The following is a 23,173-nucleotide window of genomic DNA, read 5'->3' as shown; positions in this document are numbered from 1 at the left end:
CTCTAAGGAGCGGCATCTGTGGGTGTATAGAAAGTCCCCTATGTATATGAGATTCCTTTCTACTTAGTGCACAGATAGTGTGGGGAGTTACACAAAAAGCTGTACCTGGTATATGGTCAATTGAAGCGGTACTGTTGATATAAGGTGAAACATTGAGAAAAAGAGATTACCGAGTGGTGATGGATCAACAGAGTAAGGTATGCGCTGGTGCGGGTATTACCTGTGGAGACCGTACATAGAAGAGCTGTGGCAGACGCGGATTCCACCGCTGGTCTGTCTGAGTGTGTGAGTGCCGCCGTGAAAAGGGGAAGAGGCGGGACAGAAGACGCTCGTAAGCCAATCAGCGGCCGGGCCACTGACCGGAAGTGACGTGGTGTGCGGTCCGCCGCAACTTAGTATGTAGCTGAAGAGTCCTGTGAGCGGAAGTAGCGTCACGTTGCTATGGAGACTGTCCGATGCTGGATGGTAGTTGGTGCACAGAGTAGGAGGAAAAATAATAAAGAAACTAAATACATAGATGTGGAGATAATGCGTAGATTGCGGGACCGGGTGACTAAGAGCTGGGGTGCCCAAAGCGAGATCTCTTAGAAGGTGGACGGAATCCTGGTGTTGGTGCTCCTATGTCCTAGCATTTTGCTCCGTGACCCGATAAGTAGGAGTGTGACATACGGAGTGAATGAAATTTCAGTATAGGCGACTCTAATGAAAAGGAAAAAGAGAATTAGATCACAGTATAAAATACATACAGTATTAGAGCAATAACTTAAAAGGAGTCCAAGATGACCTGTAGGAGAAATCACGTAATGCCACAATAATAAGTAATTAGTTTCAGAGAAAAGAGGCTAAATCATAGTCTCTGTTGAGCCCCCGGGGTTGGAGGGTCTCCAGTGTGTGAATCCAAAAAGCCTCCCTTCGTTTTAAACGGGCAACCCGATCACCACCCCGTCGAATGGGGGGGATATGCTCTATCACCTGAAATTGTAACTGTGAAACTTTATGGCCTTGATTATGAAAATGAAGGGGGATAGGTAATAATAAGTTCTCTCGGCGTATTGTGGATTTATGTTTAGAGACTCGATCTCTGATCGGTTGTGTAGTTTCCCCTATGTATAGAAGTCCGCAAGGACACTTGATTAGGTATATAACCCACGAGGATGAACATGTAAAGAACTCGGGAATACGAAATGACTTGCCGGACCGGGGGTGATGAAAAAAGGAGCCTTTGAGGACGTTGTGACATTGGGCACAACTAAGGCATGGGAAAGTGCCAGTCCGTGGGCTTTGTAGAAAGCGTTGGCGGGGAACTGAAACACCTGATCCCAGGTCAGCATGAACTAGAGAATCCTTGAGATTAGGTGGACGTTTAAAACAAGGAAGGAAAGGATTCTGGAACTCCGGTATTTTGGGGTATCCCTGGGATAACAGGTGCCAGTGTCGACGAATGGACCTATGTAAAATGTATGTGCATGGATGATATGAATGGACGAATGGAATACGGTTGGAGGCTCTGTTAGGTCGTGGAGTAGGGGGAACAGCAGCTTTTTCTAGTATAGAAGATGGGTAACCCCGTTGGGTAAATTTGGAAGCCATTTCTTGGAGGCGGACTGGTCTAAGGTCGGTGTTTGATACAATTTTGGAGACCCGATGAAATTGTGATTTGGGTACTGAGTTTTTGGTGGCCGGGGGATGGAAACTTGTGAAGTGCAACAAGCTGTTGCGATCCGTACTTTTTACATAGAGGTCTGTCTCTAATGAACCATCTGGTTGGAGAGTGACAAGAGTGTCAAGAAAATTGATTTTAGTCGTGCTGTGAGACATGGTGAAAGAGATTCCAGGCCAGGCTGTGTTGAGCCAATCAAAGAATACCGTGAGGGCTTCCAATGAGCCCCCCCATATGCAAAAGACATCATCTATATAACGTTTCCACGTTATGACGTTGTCGTGAAAGAGAGAGTGGGGGTATATCAGACTCTCCTCGAAGTCAGCCATGTAACAATTTGCATACGGGGGTGCTACATTGGAGCCCATCGCGGTGCCACGGATCTGTAAATAAAAATCGTCCTGAAAGAGAAAGTAATTCCTGGTAAGAATGATAGTTAGTAGTTCTGTACATAGTTGAATCTGGTTGGGTGAAAGGCCGGAATGGGTCAGGAGTTTGTGGACTGAGTTGATGCCCTCTGTATGAGGGATGGATGTATACAGGTCCCTTACATCCATGGTGACAAGTATGGAATGTGAGGGAATAGGACTTATATCCTTCAGGATGCCGAGAAAAGAGCCTGTATCCAGAATAAAGGATCTAGATGACTTGATCATAGGGGTGAGGATCTTTTCTAAGTAAATGGCCAACGGGGAGAGGATAGAGTCGGTGGATGCGACTATGGGCCTGCCCGGAGGTTTCTCCAAGTTCTTGTGGATCTTTGGAATAGTGTAGAACACTGGAGTAATGGGATAAGATTTGGTAAGGAAGTCTCGTGTTTTATGATCAAGGACACCTAACTCGGTGTATTTCATAAGTGTGTCCGAGATAATTTGCCGAGTTATTGGTAAGGGATCCTGTTTTAACAGTGTATAGACCATGGGGTAATCGAGTTGGCGTTTTATTTCTTGAAGGTAATCACCTCTATTCATTATTACGAGGGCGCCCCCTTTATCTGCAGGTTTGAAGATGAGATTATTATCATTTTGTAAATTCCGAAGGGCCTGACGCTCAGTGGGGGAGAGATTCGGGGGAAAGAAAAGTTTACCCTTTCTAATGTCATCACATAGTGAGTTAAATGACTCTTTCACAAAGCCAATAAAAGACTCCATGGCATGTGAGCCTTGTGGTGGTCTAAAATAACTCTTAGTGTAGAGGCCTAAGTTTCGTGCCGAGAGGGGACCATCAGGAGAAGCTGTTGTAGTCTCAGTGGAGGGTGGTGCAGGGGAGGTGGAAAAAAAGGCTTTTAATCTAAGGGATCTAAAGAATCTTTGAAGATCCATTTCTAAGTCAAATGTATGACATTGGTAGGAAGGACAGAATGAGAGGCCCTTCTGTAGAACCCTATATTCTGCAACACCCAATAGTCTGTCGGAAATGTTAATTACCAACGGGTTCGTACACACCCCACCTGAGATCTCGTGATCCTCACTTGAGCCGGATCTCCTCCTCCGTCCATGGCCGCGCCTCGTGGCCTTCTTCTTGGGAAGCGGTGTCGTTGGCCTAAAAAACGTGGTGGGAGGGTAGCAGTGGTGCCCAACTCTTGTTCTGAGCCCGACGTTGAATAATCGGGGGAGGTACGTGAAACCTGGCGAGATGTATTTCGGCGACCGGAGAAGGAGTCCTGCCATCTGTATACCTGTTGGCGCTCGTAGTCCTCCGTATCCCTGTTGAACTTGCTGCGTTTTCTATCCTGTGTTTCCCGTCGGTGTTTGTCAATGTTCTTGGTTATTTGATCCTTAAGGGTGGTGAGTTCCTCGAGAGATCCAGAAGTCGACAGTTGAGCCTCGATGGTTTTGATGGTCTCGGAGCTGGCAGTAATCGCCTTCTGTAGATGCTCGATTGTCAAGGTAATGATATCAAAAGAACACTTGTTAAGTATTTGTTCGTACTTAATACAATATTCCGGAGAGTCCCGAAAGAGTGTGGGACGGAGTGAGACACGTAGACCCCTGGGGATCCGTTGTGCTCGGAGATATTCAGAGAGTGTAGCACAGTGAAGTTCAAGGTTTGTGAAGTGACGAAGTTCCCGTTCTAGATCTCTCCCTCTTGCCTCTTTAGGGGGGATTTTCAGAAAATCACTACTAAAAGTGGAACGTGCCAGGATACTAGAGGTCTCCTCAGCATTATATGAGAATGTGGACATGACCCGTCAGTGTGCTCCACGTAAGGGCAGAGATAATTGTACAAAATACCGTGTGCACTACTGGAAAGAATGGTGCTAAGGTTAGGTTCCCACACCTTGTAGAACTATAATTGAAAAGAACCTAGCACTCAACTTAATGCTTAGAGTGAAGTTTATTGTAGTGGTACTCAAAACGTTTCGGTCCTACATATGGACCTTCGTCAGTAACTACATGTGGAAAAACAACCAAAGTGAAAATCATAACAAAAAATAATAATACAAATAAAGTATGTACATGGGTATTCAGAAGAAATTTAACAGCATAAATACATTATATCTGGTCTGGTTTAGAGTCGCCTATACTGAAATTTCATTCACTCCGTATGTCACACTCCTACTTATCGGGTCACGGAGCAAAATGCTAGGACATAGGAGCACCAACACCAGGATTCCGTCCACCTTCTAAGAGATCTCGCTTTGGGCACCCCAGCTCTTAGTCACCCGGTCCCGCAATCTACGCATTATCTCCACATCTATGTATTTAGTTTCTTTATTATTTTTCCTCCTACTCTGTGCACCAACTACCATCCAGCATCGGACAGTCTCCATAGCAACGTGACGCTACTTCCGCTCACAGGACTCTTCAGCTACATACTAAGTTGCGGCGGACCGCACACCACGTCACTTCCGGTCAGTGGCCCGGCCGCTGATTGGCTTACGAGCGTCTTCTGTCCCGCCTCTTCCCCTTTTCACGGCGGCACTCACACACTCAGACAGACCAGCGGTGGAATCCGCGTCTGCCACAGCTCTTCTATGTACGGTCTCCACAGGTAATACCCGCACCAGCGCATACCTTACTCTGTTGATCCATCACCACTCGGTAATCTCTTTTTCTCAATGTTTCACCTTATATCAACAGTACCGCTTCAATTGACCATATACCAGGTACAGCTTTTTGTGTAACTCCCCACACTATCTGTGCACTAAGTAGAAAGGAATCTCATATACATAGGGGACTTTCTATACACCCACAGATGCCGCTCCTTAGAGCCATTTGACCCTGTCGTCCTTTGTCTATTTTCTAGTACGGTATGTAACCATTCCTTTCTCACTCACTTTGCTGTATGGGTGGTTTGCCTCACGCTCTAACTACAGTGGAACGTTTTTTCGCCTAGATCCTTTGAGTCTTACCCGGCATATATTTCTTATATACAATAGACCAGATATAATGTATTTATGCTGTTAAATTTCTTCTGAATACCCATGTACATACTTTATTTGTATTATTATTTTTTGTTATGATTTTCACTTTGGTTGTTTTTCCACATGTAGTTACTGACGAAGGTCCATATGTAGGACCGAAACGTTTTGAGTACCACTACAATAAACTTCACTCTAAGCATTAAGTTGAGTGCTAGGTTCTTTTCAATTATAGTTCTACAAGGTGTGGGAACCTAACCTTAGCACCATTCTTTCCAGTAGTGCACACGGTATTTTGTACAATTTCCTTCGTAATATGACGCAGCACAGCCGTCATTCCTACCCCCCGGCGCCGCGCCCCGGCTCATCAGCGTTGTTTGATTCCGTCCCGGAGCCTGCGCTGTTATGTTATCCCGTGGCCAGGCACACTTAGCGCTGCCCGTCTTCTGGCATCATTTGGTTTCAGGCTGGCTGCGCCTGTTCTGCCGCGCTGGCCGAGAGCCCGCCTCGCAGTGTCTTCTGATTTAATCCCACTGGGGGCCTGGGATCCATGGACATGCGCAGTGCATATCTGAACCTCCACCTCTCACTCATCTCCCTATGGCTTCTTCAGACTGTTCGGTGTCAGCTGGTCCCTAATAGCATGCCACGGCCGTGACACCGCACAGTCTTAAGAAGCCGTAGGGAGGGGAGTGAGAGGCGAGGATATGCACTGCGCATGGCCATGGATCCCAGGCCCCCAGTGGGATTAAATCAGAAGACACTGCGAGGCGGGCTCTCGGCCAGCGCGGCTGCACAGGCGCAGCCAGCCTGACACCAAATGATGTCAGAAGATGGGCAGCGCTAAGTGTGCCTGGCCACGGGATAACATAACAGCGCAGGCTCCGGGACGGAATCAAACAACGCTGAGGAGCCGGGGCACGGCGCCGGGGGGGTAGGAATGACGGCTGTGCTGCGTCATATTACGAAGGAAAGTCCCACCTCCGGGACGGTTTCACGGTTTCAGGGGACACATTTTATAAGTGTTTAGTTCTGTGTTTGCAAGGAGCATGATGAAAAGAGCCACCTTTTCCTTTTGCATCTTTTGTGCTGCACAAGCTGGCTCTTTCAGCTACAAACGCCTTGGGGGGGGGTTAAAGGTTCCCTTTCGACTTTCTCAGGCTTCGGCCTACATTGTGTTCCTCTGCTTTTCCACCTGCCCCTGGGCTCCAACACCGCCAGTTGCCGTCCAGAAGTGCTGTACGCACAGTCAACAGTCCCTCCTCTGTTATTGGGGTTCAGTAACGTCAGCTGTTCCCCTGCTGTGTGTGTGGCAATCCCTCCTACCTCCTCCTACCTCCTCCTCCTCCTCCACCTGTCCCTGGGCTCCAACACCGCCAGTTGCCATCCAGAAGTGCTGTACGCACAGTCAACAGTCCCTCCTCTGTTATTGGGGTTCAGTAACGTCAGCTGTTCCCCTGCTGTGTGTGTGGCAATCCCTCCTACCTCCTCCACCTGCACCTGCCCCTGGGCTCCAACACCGCCAGTTGCCGTCCAGAAGTGCTGTACGCACAGTCAACAGTCCCTCCTCTGTTATTGGGGTTCAGTAACGTCAGCTGTTCCCCTGCTGTGTGTGTGGCAATCCCTCCTACCTCCTCCTACCTCCTCCTACCTCCACCTGCCCCTGGGCTCCAACACCGCCAGTTGCCGTCCAGAAGTGCTGTACGCACAGTCAACAGTCCCTCCTCTGTTATTGGGGTTCAGTAACGTCAGCTGTTCCCCTGCTGTGTGTGTGGCAATCCCTCCTACCTCCTCCTCCTCCACCTGCCGTCCAGAAGTGCTGTACGCACAGTCAACAGTCCCTCCTCTGTTATTGGGGTTCAGTAACGTCAGCTGTTCCCCTGCTGTGTGTGTGGCAATCCCTCCTACCTCCTCCTACCTCCTCCTCCACCTGCCCCTGGGCTCCAACACCGCCAGTTGCCGTCCAGAAGTGCTGTACGCACAGTCAACAGTCCCTCCTCTGTTATTGGGGTTCAGTAACGTCAGCTGTTCCCCTGCTGTGTGTGTGGCAATCCCTCCTACCTCCTCCACCTCCTCCTCCTCCACCTGCCCCTGGGCTCCAACACCGCCAGTTGCCGTCCAGAAGTGCTGTACGCACAGTCAACAGTCCATCCTCTGTTATTGGGGTTCAGTAACGTCAGCTGTTCCCCTGCTGTGTGTGTGGCAATCCCTCCTACCTCCTCCTCCTCCACCTGTCCCTGGGCTCCAACACCGCCAGTTGCCGTCCAGAAGTGCTGTACGCACAGTCAACAGTCCCTCCTCTGTTATTGGGGTTCAGTAACGTCAGCTGTTCCCCTGCTGTGTGTGTGGCAATCCCTCCTACCTCCTCCTCCTCCACCTGTCCCTGGGCTCCAACACCGCCAGTTGCCGTCCAGAAGTGCTGTACGCACAGTCAACAGTCCCTCCTCTGTTATTGGGGTTCAGTAACGTCAGCTGTTCCCCTGCTGTGTGTGTGGCAATCCCTCCTACCTCCTCCTACCTCCTCCTCCTCCACCTGTCCCTGGGCTCCAACACCGCCAGTTGCCGCCCAGAAGTGCTGTACGCACAGAGCCAAACACCTCGCCAATGTGTTAGTGGGGTTCAGCACCGCCAGCTGTTCCCCTGCTGTGTATACGGCAACGTGTACTGCGACCGCCACGCAGGCACAACAAGTTAAATTTAAGGGAACCTGCCCCCCCCCCCCAGGCGTTTGTTACTGAAGGAGCCACCTTGTGCAGCAGTAATGATGCAAAGGGAAAAAGTGCCTCTTTTCGTGGTGCTCCTTGCACATGCTGAACCTAACACTTATGAAATGTGTCCCCACACAGCGTTAAACCGTCCGGTAGGTGGAACTTTCCTTTGTCGTGTGACGCAGCACAGCCATCATTTTTACCCCCTTGGCGCCGTGCGCCGACTCCTCAGCGTTGTTTGAATCTGTCCCGGAGCCTGCGCTGTTAGGTTAGCCCTTGGCCATGCACACATGTTGCGCTGCCCGTCTTCTGACATCATTTGGTGTCAGGCTGGCTGCGCCTGTGCGGGTGCGCTGGCCGAGATCCCGCCTCGCAGTGTCGTCTAATGTAATCCCACCGCGGGCCTGTGATCCGTGCCCATGCGCAGTGCATATCCTCGCCTCTCACTCCCCTCCCTACGGCTTCTTCAGACTGTGCGATGTCAGCTGATCCCTAATAGCATGCCACGGTAGTGACACCGCAGAGTCTGAAAAAGCCGTGGGGTTCAGCACCGCCAGCTGTTCCCCTGCTGTGTAGCCGGCAACGTGTCCTGCGACCGCCACGCAGACACAAGAACTGAAATTGAAGGGAACCTGTCCCCCCTCCCCCAGGTGTTTCTATGTTTTACAGCTACCTTGAACAGCAGTAATGCTGCATGTGTTCAAGGTGGCTCAGAAACTTATTCTCCTTGCCCATGTTGAAGTGAACACGTCTAAAAATGAGTCCTCTGCGACCATTAAAACGTCCCTCAGGTGTGATTTTCCTTTGTATTGACACACGCAACAAGCTCCTTGGTAGCGCTGCCCGTCTTCTGGCATCATTGTTTGGCTGGCTGCGCCTCTGCGGCCGCCTTGCCCCACACAACGCCCCTCGGTGTCTTATTTATTTGTACTGCGAGGGTGTGATTGATGGGCATGAACGGTGCATTTCTTCGCCTGTCCCTCATCTCCTTCCGCCTTCTTCGGACTGTGCGTCTTCATGGCCGTGGCATGCGATAAGGGATCAGCTGACGCCGCATAGTCTGAAGCGGGTGTAAGAACCCAAGCGAGAGGCGAACATATGTACTGCGCCAGGCCATGAATCCCAGCCCCGCAGTGTTTTAACAATGTTAAGACACTTGGGGGCTGGGATTCATGGTCATCGCAAACCGCAACAGCCGACATAACATGATGTCAGAGGATGGTCAGCGCTAACAGCGGAAGGCCAAGGGATAACACAAAAGCGCAGACTCCTGTGCAACAAATAACGATGCTCAGGAGGCCGCGCAAAGCACCAAGGTGGCATTTTTGCCAGCTGTACTGCGTCTCTTTACGAAGAGAACTCACGCCTCCAACACAGTTTGACTGTATAAAGGGCTAAATGTTATACGTGTTTCATTCAGCGTGTGCAAGGAGAAAAATTAAAAGAGCAACCTTTGACTTGTGCAGCACTACTGCTGCATAAGCTGTGGCTCTTCTACTTTGTAACCCCTGAGGGGGGGTTAAAGGTTACCTTTGAAATTGGTTCAATTAGGCTTCGGCCTACACTCTGCTCCCCCTGCAGAGCCCGGGCTCCAACACCGCCAGTTGGTGCCCGGTACTGCTAGCTGCACAGAGAAAAACACCAGCCAATGTGTCAGTGGGGTTCAGCACCGCCAGCTGTTCCCCTGCTGTGCAGCCGGCAACGTGTCCTGCAACTGCCACGCAGGCACAACAGACCCAAAGCTGCCGCCAGTGCAGGCTTCGGCCTACACTCTGCTCCATCTCCTCCTCCTGCTGACCCCGGGCTCTAACACCGCCAGTTGGGGCCTGGTACTGCTAGCTGCACAGAGAAAAACACCAGCCAATGTGTCAGTGGGGTTCAGCACCGCCAGCTGTTCCCCTGCTGTGCAGCCGGCATCGTGTCCTGCAAAAGCCACGCAGACACCAGAACTGAAATTGAAGGGAACCTGTCCCCCCTCCCCCAGGCGTTTTTACGTTATCCAGCCACCTTGTACAGCGGTAATGCTGCATGTGTGCAAGGTGGCTCATAAACGTATTCTCCTCGCACATGTGGAACTGAAAACACGTCTGAAATGTGTCCTCTGTGTGACCATTTAACCGTCCCGGTGGTGTGACTTTCCTTTGTAATGACACGCTGCAACCCCCTTGGTAGCGCTGCCCGTCTTCTGGCATCATTGTTTGGCTGGGTGCGCCTCTGCGGCCGCCCTGACCCACACAACGCCCCTCGGTGTCTTATTTATTGGGACTGCGAGGGTGTGATTGATGGGCATGATCGGTGCATCAGTTCGCCTGTCCCTCATCTCCTTCCGCCTTCTTCGGACTGTGCGGCTTCATGGCCGTGGCATGCGATAAGGGATCAGATGACGCCGCACAGTCTGAAGCGGGTGTAAGGACCCGAGTGTGAGAGGCGAACATATGTGCTGCGCCAGGCCCTGAATCCCAGCCCCGCAGTGTTTTAACAAATGTTAAGACACAGAAAAAAACAAAGTAAACACTGGCGCTCACCCAAACAAGTACCAACTCCTTAAGCTGCGAGCTTCAAATCCGGGTAGTGCCCACCCGCATATACATAAAAAATAAACAAATAAACTAGAAACCGCGCTTTAAGGAGGGGAGGGTTCACATGCAATATCGGATGCAGACACAGCTGCTGCTGTACCTAAAAATATCTGTAACAATACTCTGCCCGTCTTTTGTTAGCTAAAGCACAGAATTCTCCAAGAGTAAAAAATATAGCTATTGCGCTTACCTATAAAAATGTGTCAGTGAATCCCGGAGCTTCCAATTATATCCACGGTGCGTGACACGAATGACTATCTGTAATATCTGTCGAGCGCTGTATCAGATGTGGAGGCACACTGCGGCACCAGGAGCGCCCCGGCCGGTAGCGCTTCCTGGACACCACGAGGAATGAAGGGAAAGCGAAAGTGGAATGGCTGGTAGGCTCCGCCTACTAGTGACGTCACTAACAGTACGGATCGCCGTAGCGCTCCAAAGGAAGGGAAGAGGAAGGTTAAACCAACGCGTTTCGAAGAGACTAAGCTCTTCTTCATCAGGGTTACCTGGATACCTCGCCCCACTAGATTATATACAGCCATACTCACATCCCGCCCCTCCTATTTAACCCCGGGCTTCCCAGTGTTAAATGCCACACATGTGCGCACAATAGGATTGTTGGTAGTGTATTATATTGTGTACAGAATCTTTAAGCCACCATACATGCACTAATTGCCATGATAATACTATAATTATACTGTGATTAAAACCATAAATCTTTATTAGATAAAAATTAAAAACATAAATAGCACCTATTAAAATCAGAGTACAAACTACTAAAGTCCCGCATAAAATCCACCTATACCCCAACAAGGGAAAATAGTCCTTGCCCAATAAATGACCTAAAAAATATATATAAATGTCCGAGGACCTAAAAACAAACCCAATATGTACTCCATGTTAAGTTAAATCAAAATAAAGATCCTACTGTTCTGCACTGTAAGTATATTAGCATCATTGGCAAACCCCTCTAAATTCACCCCTGTGCAGGAGTTTTCTAGTGCCTTCCGCACGTTTGATACATTGGTGACGGCGGACATTAGGAAAATGGGGAGAAAAAAACGCTACAATAATGTGACCCATAACCTCACTATGCATGAAAGAGTAGCCATAAAGGCTTTGCAGGACAATAATGACATCATAGTACGGCCGGCAGACAAGGGCGGGGGTATAGTGATTTTAAATAAATCTATGTATCGGGAGGAGTCCATGAGAATACTTGGGGATGAAGTGACATACAAGAAATTGGGCTCTGACCCAACTTTATATTTCGTTAAGAAATTGGACATTTTGTGTTCAAGAGGAAAATCTTTGGGTATCTTGAGCAAGAAAGAATTTGAGTTTGTAATGAACCGTACCCCGAGCATAGCAGTCTTCTACCACATTCCCAAACTGCATAAAGATCCAATATGCCCCCCTGGGAGGCCAATCATTTCAGGAATCGGTAGTCTTACCTCCAATCTCTCCAGATATGTTGACACCCACTTGCAGAAGTGTATGTCCCTAATCCCGGCCTATTTGAAGGATACGGGTCATGCGTTACAAATTTTAGAAACAGTGAAGTGGAAACCTAATTACATTCTAGGAACGTTGGATATTAAGTCCCTGTATACGGTGATAAATCAGGATAGGGGCTGTGAGGTGGCCGGGTATTATTTAGAGCTATTAGGCATCTATACCCAAACCCAGACCCTATTTATTCAGGATTGTATTAGATTTATTTTACATCATAATTATTTTCTATATGAGGATCAATTTTTTTCTCCAAAGCTGGGGCACGGCTATGGGGACTCGGTTTGCCCCTAGCTATGCAAATTTATATGTGGCCAATTGGGAGGAGTCAAAAATTTATTCAAACGGACAACTCCATGAGGGCTTGATCCTTTGGCGTAGATTTATTGACGACATTTTGTTTGTATGGGAGGGCACACAAAATGATCTTGACATGTTCATATTGAACCTAAATAAAAATGAATATGGCCTGGAATTTACCCCCACGGTCAGCAGTACCAATGTTAATTTTTTGGACCTCAACATTTTTGTTGAGGGCAACCAATTGTGCACTAAATGTTACCGTAAAGAGGTGGATGTGAACAGCTTTATCCACGTTACTAGCTGTCACCTCCCTATATGGCTCACTAATGTCCCTAAGAGCCAGTTCACCCGCATAAAGCGTAATTGTACAAAGGAGGCGGACTATAGAGAAGAGTCGGAGATTTTGACCCAACAGTTTCTCGAAAAGGGTTATTCACCCACCCTATTGGAGCGAGCTAAAAGGGAAATGGCATTGATACCAAGGAAGGGGTTAATTTACCCGACTAGACCAGCCACTTTGGAATCAGGCGGTATTAGGGACCAAATAGGTCAACTACCATTTGTCACCCAGTTCTATATGGGGCACTCTCATTTTAGAAAAATAATTGAGAGACATTGGGCAATTCTACGTAATGATAGACTGGTGGGGGAACACCTGCCCACTCACCCACGGTTTATATTTAGAAAAGCCCAATCCTTGGGCCTTATGCTGGCCCCTACTACCAAACTGGCCATAGGGAAGGGGTTAAAACGATCTACCACATCCTCTCAAGTTAATGTTGGTTTTACACCATGTGGTACCTGTTTTGGGTGTATAAACACCAACTTTAAGAAAGAGCGACAACTAACATTTAGGGACACATGTGACAGTAGGGAGTTCACCATCAAGGAGAACATCACCTGTTTCTCAAAAGGGGTTATCTATTTGATTCGATGCCCCTGCAACAAACTGTATGTGGGGCGGACCAAAAGGTGCCTAATGACCCGAATCAGGGAACATCTGAAAAACATTCAAAAGGGCCACCTAGGTCATCCTTTATCAAAACATTTTGTGGATAAACATAATGGACTGATTAAAGGGGTATTCTTTATGGGTATAGCAAAGGTTTATCATAATCCGAGAGGGGGGGATTTCATTAGGAAAATGTCGAGGGTGGAAACACAGTGGATCTTCACCCTGGACAGCCTGGCCCCGGGGGGTTTAAATCAGGAACTAGAATTATTTGCATTTTAATGACAAAGTTTTTTGGACCGTACCCCATTGGGAATAATAGTGACACCACGGCACTATTCTTAATAATTCAATTACTTTTTAATATTGATGCTAATATACTTACAGTGCAGAACAGTAGGATCTTTATTTTGATTTAACTTAACATGGAGTACATATTGGGTTTGTTTTTAGGTCCTCGGACATTTATATATATTTTTTAGGTCATTTATTGGGCAAGGACTATTTTCCCTTGTTGGGGTATAGGTGGATTTTATGCGGGACTTTAGTAGTTTGTACTCTGATTTTAATAGGTGCTATTTATGTTTTTAATTTTTATCTAATAAAGATTTATGGTTTTAATCACAGTATAATTATAGTATTATCATGGCAATTAGTGCATGTATGGTGGCTTAAAGATTCTGTACACAATATAATACACTACCAACAATCCTATTGTGCGCACATGTGTGGCATTTAACACTGGGAAGCCCGGGGTTAAATAGGAGGGGCGGGATGTGAGTATGGCTGTATATAATCTAGTGGGGCGAGGTATCCAGGTAACCCTGATGAAGAAGAGCTTAGTCTCTTCGAAACGCGTTGGTTTAACCTTCCTCTTCCCTTCCTTTGGAGCGCTACGGCGATCCGTACTGTTAGTGACGTCACTAGTAGGCGGAGCCTACCAGCCATTCCACTTTCGCTTTCCCTTCATTCCTCGTGGTGTCCAGGAAGCGCTACCGGCCGGGGCGCTCCTGGTGCCGCAGTGTGCCTCCACATCTGATACAGCGCTCGACAGATATTACAGATAGTCATTCGTGTCACGCACCGTGGATATAATTGGAAGCTCCGGGATTCACTGACACATTTTTATAGGTAAGCGCAATAGCTATATTTTTTACTCTTGGAGAATTCTGTGCTTTAGCTAACAAAAGACGGGCAGAGTATTGTTACAGATATTTTTAGGTACAGCAGCAGCTGTGTCTGCATCCGATATTGCATGTGAACCCTCCCCTCCTTAAAGCGCGGTTTCTAGTTTATTTGTTAATGTTAAGACACTGCGGGGCTGGGATTCAGGGCCATCGCGAAACGCACCGGCCGACAGTAAATGATGTCAGAAGATGGGCAGCGCTAACAGCGCTAGGCCAGGGGATAACACGACAGCGCAGACTCCTGTACAGCAAATAACAACGCTCAGGAGGCTGCACCCAGCACCAAGGTGGGATTCTTGACATCTGTGCTGCGTCTCATTACAAAGGGAACTCGCGCCTCCAACACAGTTTGACTGTATAAAGGGCTAAATGTTATACGTGTTTCATTCAGCGTGTGCAAGGAGAAAAATTAAAAGAGCAACCTTTGACTTGTGCAGCACTACTGCTGCATAAGCTGTGGCTCTTCTACTTTGTAACACCTGAGGGGGGGTTAAAGGTTACCTTTGAAATTGGTTCAATTAGGCTTCGGCCTACACTCTGCTCCCCCTGCAGAGCCCGGGCTCCAACACCGCCAGTTGGGACCTGGTACTGCTAGCTGCACAGAGAAAAACACCAGCCAATGTGTCAGTGGGGTTCAGCACCACCAGCTGTTCTCCTGCTGTGCAGCCGGCAACGTGTCCTGCAACTGCCACGCAGGCACAACAGACCCAAAGCTGCCGCCAGTGCAGGCTTCGGCCTACACTCTGCTCCATCTCCTCCTCCTGCTGACCCCGGGCTCTAACACCGCCAGTTGGGGCCCGGTACTGCTAGCTGCACAGAGAAAAACACCAGCCAATGTGTCAGTGGGGTTCAGCACCGCCAGCTGTTCCCCTGCTGTGCAGCCGGCAACGTGTCCTGCAACTGCCACGCAGGCACAACAGACCCAAAGCTGCCGCCAGTGCAGGCTTCGGCCTACACTCTGCTCCATCTCCTCCTCCTGCTGACCCCGGGCTCTAACACCGCCAGTTGGGGCCCGGTACTGCTAGCTGCACAGAGAAAAACACCAGCCAATGTGTCAGAGGGGTTCAGCACCGCCAGCTGTTCCCCTGCTGTGCAGCCGGCATCGTGTCCTGCAAAAGCCACGCAGACACTTGCTCTTGTACCTTCTGCTCCCCATCCTGGTTCCAGTACCGTCAGCTGGTTCTGGGCAGAGCCTTTGGCTTAGGTGCCTCCCTCTGGGTATCCGAGTTCCACCAACGTCAGGTGGTCCTTGGTAGTGCTTTCAGGCACGGGTACCTCCTGCTTAGTAACCGGGTTCCAGTAACGTCAGCTGGTCCTCGGTAGTTCCATTGGCTCTTGGACCTTCGGGTAGCCATCCGAGTTCCAGTTCCATCAGCTGGTTCTTGGCATTTTCTCAGCCTTCTTGTACCTTCTGCTACATTTCCAAGTTCAAGAGACTAAACACGATGACCCGGAAGACCACCCCTAAGATGACGACGACACTAGAGACGACAACCACCGTGATGACGACGACCCTGGAGACGATGACCCTGAAGACCACCCCGATGACGACGACCCCGGAGACGATGACCCTGAAGACCACCCCGATGACGACGACCCCGGAGACGACGACCCTGAAGACCACCCCGATGACGACGACCCCGGAGACGACGACCCTGGAGACGACGACGACGACCTGGAAGACCGAGAAGCAGAAGAACAAGAGGCTGCAGAACAAAGAGCAGAAGAACATTAAGCATAACACTAAATATCAGAGCAAAAATATTATCTAAATTATAAGCAGAAGAAGACTAAGCAGTGTATGGGGGTGAGTCCGTTCCTCCTCGTGGTGCCCCTGGATAAAGCCTGATGCTGCAGGCCAAACTGAACGCGGACAAATGTAACTGTTTTGTGACAGGCAGAACGGAAGGTGTAATCTTCAAACTTTTATAGATAACTACGGGAATGCCTGTCACAAATAAGAATATGATGAAGAAGTAGAATATGATGAAGATAATAGTAAAATAAAAAGAATATGAACAATGTAACCAAAAAAATAATAGGTAGAAGATGAAGAAGAAGATGAATAAGGTGAAGAAGTTGATGTCAAAGAAGCTGATGATGAGGATAATGAAGAAGAAAGCGTGGGAGAAGTTATAAAGAAGGTGAAGGGCGTGGAAGTAGTGAAACATCAATATCTGACATAGAAAAAAAAAAAATTAACATAGTCAAATTCTTTCTAACGCCGAACGTCATAAAAAAAAAAAAAATCCTGCTATTCTATTACATTGGGCTAAACCTCTGTGCCTTTAATGTCTCCGCCACGTCCCCCAATACATCCTACATTATTCTTAGTTGTTTTCCTTCATGTAGAATGAACCTACAAGTTTATAAAGGGTTTATTTTAATTCCGATATTTTCGTCCCATTGACTTGCATTGGGATCGGGTATCGGTATCGGATTGGATCCGATATTTTGACGGTATCGGCCGATACTTTCCGATACCGATACTTTCCGATATCGGAAGGTATCGCTCAACACTAATCATGATATAATATCCTAAAACACAACTCGAATTGTAACCAACCTGAACTACATAGTACCCCAGGATCTCCAAATGTCTCTTCTTCATGGCATTTAAGCCTTTAATCTTGGAAGAGTTTCTGCAAAATGCCACTGGATTAAGAAAGTCAATGGCAACTCTATAAAGATGAAAGAAATAATATGTTAGAGTCCAACAAACAAAATCAAGAGGAATTGAATTCTACTAAAATTTTTCCAAAAAAACATCCATTTGCCCAAACCGCTATTTTTCTGAACCGGAAAAAGCCATTCATTTGTAAAAAAAAAAAAAATTATACTGATTTTACTGCTCATCTCTCTAGCTCCTCTGTTCCTCAATGGAGAAACCGCCCTTTTCTCCTCCTCGATTAAGATAGGAGATGACAGTTGGTGCTTTTAAAATTCTATGGAGGGGGGGGAGAGGAGCTAGCGGAACACATACATTCTGCTATATCAGTCTCCATAGAACTTTGTGAGCACTAACTGTCATCTCCTATCTCAGTAACGGGAAAATCTGTATTCACGGAAAACAGATTTTACTTGGAAGTTGAGAATTTTGAGAATGAACGATCAGTTCAGGAGGAGAAAGAAGCAGATTTCTATGATCAGACATATTACAAAGTTTCTTATTTGCATGTCTTCTATGGATTTATGTAAGAAAACTTAAAATGAAGGCTATTTTTTAAGAGAATGAGGCTGCGTCGTGATCTAGCACCACGTGTCTACACACAGAATCACCGACCTCTGGGCTCCTTGAGGTAGAGACTTGTTATCACACATCTGACTGTCCTGGCCCCACTGGACTTCGGCCACATTGGCGGACAGCTTGTTCTCCTCTATGTAGGCGGTAGGCTTTTTATTTTTGCTCAGGATGCACTCGAAGTCTATAGAAAGCAAGCATCAAATGTTAGGAGAATCACAGTCCAACACCTTCCAAAAACCCTCCCTGGGTCCACTCAGCGAGCTCCTGGTGTGTGCAGTGCTCAGGTCACATCAACAGCCAATTAGTGTCATCAACTTGACCAGAGCCGCTGAGCTCACTTATGGTCAACATAATGGCAACAGCGGCAGAGGCTCAATGCTGGACCTGGGGAGGGTGAGCCAGGCACACTTTGTTTGTTTTTAAAACAAACTACAATCAATTGGACACTTGTTTTCAAAAGCCGGAAAAACACTTTAAGGGTATGTGCACACATCCGGAAAGTATGCAGAAATTTCCTGAGAAAATCCTGAGGTTTTCCGCAGGAATTCTGCACGCGTTTTTATCGCGTATTTTGCGCGGATTTTTCGCTTTTTTTCCGGAGGTTCCCAATGTAATAATATAGTGGGAAATCCGCTTAAAATCCGCAAAATTAATGAACATGCTGCGTATTTTTCCGCATGCGTTTTTCGCGGAAAAATACGCAACATGTGCACAAAAATTGTGGAAACCATTATAAATGATGGAATGCATATGTATGCGTTTAAGCGTTTTGGTTGCGAAAAAACGTGCAAAAAATCTGCGAATAATCTGGAACGTGTGCACACAGCTTAAAAAGGGTTTTTAAAAGTTATCCCCTTTCTATAAAACAGGAGGCAAGTTACTGATCTCTTGGGGGTGTCTGACCGCACTCAGCCATTTCAAGCAGTCCGGTAAAGAATAAAAAGGAGTGGGCGACCCCTGCTCAATTACGATTCTGTGCAGAATATTGATTGACTGTATAGACTTTTGTTTTAATTTTTTTTATGGCAACAACCGTATGAAGAACTAAACAAATAAAGGAACTGCGGGCTTTTAGACAACGATCACCAGTGGGTCCTCCGCTAAGAAACGTGATATAATATGAAGTAGATGTGTGTGGAAGTCATCCTGTGATATCATATACAGGTCCTTCTCAAAAAATTAGCATATAGTGTTAAATTTCATTATTTACCATAATGTAATGATTACAATTAAACTTTCATATATTATAGATTCATTATCCACCAACTGAAATTTGTCAGGTCTTTTATTGTTTTAATACTGATGATTTTGGCCTACAACTCCTGATAACCCAAAAAACCTGTCTCAATAAATTAGCATATCAAGAAAAGGTTCTCTAAACGACCTATTACCCTAATCTTCTGAATCAACTAATTAACTCTAAACACATGCAAAAGATACCTGAGGCTTTTAAAAACTCCCTGCCTGGTTCATTACTCAAAACCCCCATCATGGGTAAGACTAGCGACCTGACAGATGTCAAGAAGGCCATCATTGACACCCTCAAGCAAGAGGGTAAGACCCAGAAAGAAATTTCTCAACAAATAGGCTGTTCCCAGAGTGCTGTATCAAGGCACCTCAATGGTAAGTCTGTTGGAAGGAAACAATGTGGCAGAAAACGCTGTACAACGAGAAGAGGTGACCGGACCCTGAGGAAGATTGTGGAGAAGGACCGATTCCAGACCTTGGGGAACCTGAGGAAGCAGTGGACTGAGTCTGGTGTGGAAACATCCAGAGCCACCGTGCACAGGCACGCATTCCCCAGGTAAAGCCACTTTTGAACCATAAACAGCGGCAGAAGCGCCTGACCTGGGCTACAGAGAAGCAGCACTGGACTGTTGCTAAGTGGTCCCAAGTACTTTTTTCTGATGAAAGCAAATTTTGCATGTCATTCGGAAATCAAGGTGCCAGAGTCTGGAGGAAGACTGGGGAGAAGGAAATGCCAAAATGCCTGAAGTCCAGTGTCAAGTACCCACAGTCAGTGATGGTGTGGGGTGCCATGTCAGCTGCTGGTGTTGGTCCACTGTGTTTCATCAAGGGCAGGGTCAATGCAGCTAGCTATCAGGAGATTTTGGAGCGCTTCATGCTTCCATCGGCTGAAATGCTTTATGGAGATGAAGATTTCATTTTTCAGCACGACCTGGCACCTGCTCACAGTGCCAAAACCACTGGTAAATGGTTTACTGACCATGGTATTACTGTGCTCAATTGGCCTGCCAACTCTCCTGACCTGAACCCCATAGAGAATCTGTGGGATATTGTGAAGAGAAAGTTGAGAGACGCAAGACCCAACACTCTGGATGAGCTTAAGGCCGCTATTGAAGCATCCTGGGCCTCCATAACATCTCAGCAGTGTCACAGGCTGATTGCCTCCATGCCACGCCGCATTGAAGCAGTCATTTCTGCCAAAGGATTCCCGACCAAGTATTGAGTGCATAACTGAACATTATTATTTGATGGTTTTTTTGTTTGTTATTAAAAAACACTTTTATTTGATTGGACGGGTGAAATATGCTAATTTATTGAGACAGGTTTTTTGGGTTATCAGGAGTTGTAGGCCAAAATCATCAGTATTAAAACAATAAAAGACCTGACAAATTTCAGTTGGTGGATAATGAATCTATAATATATGAAAGTTTAATTGTAATCATTACATTATGGTAAATAATGAAATTTAACACTATATGCTAATTTTTTGAGAACGACCTGTACTAAAATGCAACTCAAACTGTCCCCACCCTGAATTACATCCCCCCAGGATCTCCCATTGCCTCATATGTCAGTGTTTTGCTTGTGGCTGTGTTGCTTTTATTTGCACAAAAGTTATTAAACAGTCACAATATTTGATGAATTTTGACATATCTTTAAATTATAACATTTCTTTCCAGAGCAGAGCGGCGTTTGTGATTTCTTAGTGCAGCAAAATATATATTTTTTTACATTTCACAATCTTACCTACTGTGTAATAATATGGAGTAGTCAAACATCTTGGCATAATTAACTCCCCCAAAGAGATCTCCGAGAAATAAGTGGATTTGATGGTATATGGATCTCTTACTGTTACCTTCTGAGCAAAAAAAGAAAACAAACAAAAAACAACTTTTTAATATTCTAAGGATTATTCCTTATTGCATATCCATAAATCGCACAATATACTTTTGCAGTGGAGAATATTAAAGGGATTGTTCACTTTCAGAAAAGTGGACCCCAAACACTCTAAAATAACAAACAGAGCAGGTACATGTCCTCCCCGGTTTCAGTGCCGGTTCCCTCTCGCTGCTCCGGTCTCAGTTTGGGCTGCAGAGATGACGTTATGTCCGACAGCCCAAATCACCGCTGTAGTCAATCACTAAGGCTGGTTTCACACTTGCGTTTTGATCTGCAGCGTTTTAAAAAAAAAACGCGTGTGGTGAAAAAACGCATGTAAACGCGGCAAAACACCACGTTTTTTAGACGCATGCGTTTTTGCATGCAGAAAAAAAAACGCGGTGTTTTGCGGCATTTACATGCGTTTTTTCCTGCGTTTGCGTTTTTTAAACGCAGGCTGAGAAGTGTGTGACAGCTGCCAATCATCAAAATCAACTAGAAAACCCACTAAAAACAGAAATAGCTAGGGTTAGGGTTAGGATCCCTAGTAACCCTAGGGATCCTAACCCTAACCCTAGGGATCCTAACCCTAACCCTAACCCTAGGGATCCTAACCCTAAGGGTTAGGATCGTAACCCTAACCCTAAGGGTTAGGGTTAGGATCCCTAGGGTTAGGATCCCTAGGGTTACTAGGGATCCTAACCTAAGGGTTAGGATCCCTAGTAACCCTAGGGTTAGGGTTTTCTTGTTTTTTCTTGTGGTTAGGGTTTTCTTGTTTTTTCTTGTGTTTTTCTATAAAAACGCATGCGTTTTTAACGCAAGCAAACGCATGTGCTTAAAAACGCATGCGTAGACAGCAATGCATTTTTTTGCCGCGAATAAACGCATGCGTTTTTTGCGGGGAAAAAACGCAGCTAGAAATTACTGCAGGTTGCATTTCTGCAAATGAACGCACGCGTCAAAAAACGCATGCGTTGCCGAAAACGCGTCAAAACGCATGCTAAAAAACGCATGCATTTTTTTAATGTTAAGTACAGAAAAAAAAACGCATGCGTTTTTTAGCGCTAAAACGCTGCAGATCAAAACGCAAGTGTGAAACCAGCCTAAGCTCAACGAGGTAGGCGGCAGAGCCTCTGTGCTCAGTGATTGGCTGCAGTGGTGCTGAGCACTGTCAACGCAACATCACTGTTAAAACACTGAGACCAGAGCCTCAGCTGGGAGCCGGCACTGGAATTTGAGCGCTGATTTTTTTTTTTTTTTATCATGTGTCACTCAATTTTTTTTTTTTTTTCTTAAGCATACAAAAACAAACTAACAACTAAATGAATAAAACGAGCCCCGCACCTCTATGCTTCATCTGTCGACAGTATTCTTCATGAAACCATGGGGCTTGGTATTCCGGGCACTCGAGACAAACCGCCCGATTTAATTGCATCAGGCGCATTCGTATCTTGGCACTTTTGTCAGGCAGAAAAGCTAAAAAATAATATAATTAGTGAAGAAAGAGAAAATCTACAACACACAGAAATCAAAAGCGTTCCCAACATGTGATACTGAGCCTGCGCCGTACATAGCGGGTGCCAGCGGCGTTACACAGCCAGCACCCGCCTGTAACACTATGACTGGCGCTAGCCTCGATTGCCCACTGTACCCCACCCCCCAAGAGACCATGGGGTGGCCATGGGTTATTAGTGCAGTGGGGGTCTATTAAAGGCTATTATTGTCATCAGTTTAGTACTCCTGTAAAGTTTTAGGCATCATAGGAGACTGAGATTTTTACTTTGTACTACTATCCAGTTTTAAAATACAAAAAAATCCCAAAATAAAAATTACATTATATATATATTGACCTCCCAGAACCATGTATGACCTTGTCAACTGATCGTGCATCTTTATTTCAATGGAGTAAAGGATCAGGTTGGTTGATATCAAAGATCCTCATTTCCCAAACATTTGATTAAAAAAAACAAGGCCTAATACATTGGTTCCAATAATGGAACAATGGGAAAAACAAAACAAAAAACTTCCAGATCTCAGAAAAAGTCACAAACTTAAAAATGTTCATGCACAAAAAGTTCTGATTTTCTTGTTGCCACTGAAATATAAAGAACCTAACCCCCACCATTGGTGAAAAAAAAGAAAAAGGAACTAAAACAAACAAGACAACTATAAACGTTCGGACTTGAAGAGTCACACTGCTGGGTTATTGTTTAAAAAAAACCAAACAACAACAATGGCAGAATTGCGTCTTTTTCACCATTTCACTGCTCTTGGAATTTTGTGTGTGCATTATACGGTTAACTGAATTCATTACAATTTGTCTTGTGCAAAAATAACAAATTAATATTGAAAATTGAAAGTAGAATGATAAAAAAAATAACAGAAAATAAATAATAATTAAAAACAAAACAAAAAAAAATTGCCCAGTTGTGTAAGGGTTAAATAAAAGCTTTATTAAATTTTATAGGGTATTAGGCTTTTTGTGCCGGGTCTCGCACCAGGATGGGTAATGCAGGTAAAGCTGCAAAGAAATATTCGATT

At 46.2% G+C, this 23,173-nt stretch overlaps 1 pseudogene; it reads right to left on the bottom strand.

The window, feature by feature from the left end:
• LOC143784358 (FAST kinase domain-containing protein 1, mitochondrial-like) overlaps positions 1-23,173 on the bottom strand; it is an 82,626-nt pseudogene that overhangs the window by 5,800 nt on the left and 53,653 nt on the right.

The sequence above is a fragment of the Ranitomeya variabilis genome, chromosome 7 (assembly GCF_051348905.1).
Source record: "Ranitomeya variabilis isolate aRanVar5 chromosome 7, aRanVar5.hap1, whole genome shotgun sequence".
Taxonomy (NCBI): Eukaryota; Metazoa; Chordata; class Amphibia; order Anura; family Dendrobatidae; genus Ranitomeya; species Ranitomeya variabilis.
Note: the sequence above shows the minus strand (reverse complement) of the source record. Positions and strands in the feature narration are given on the sequence as shown.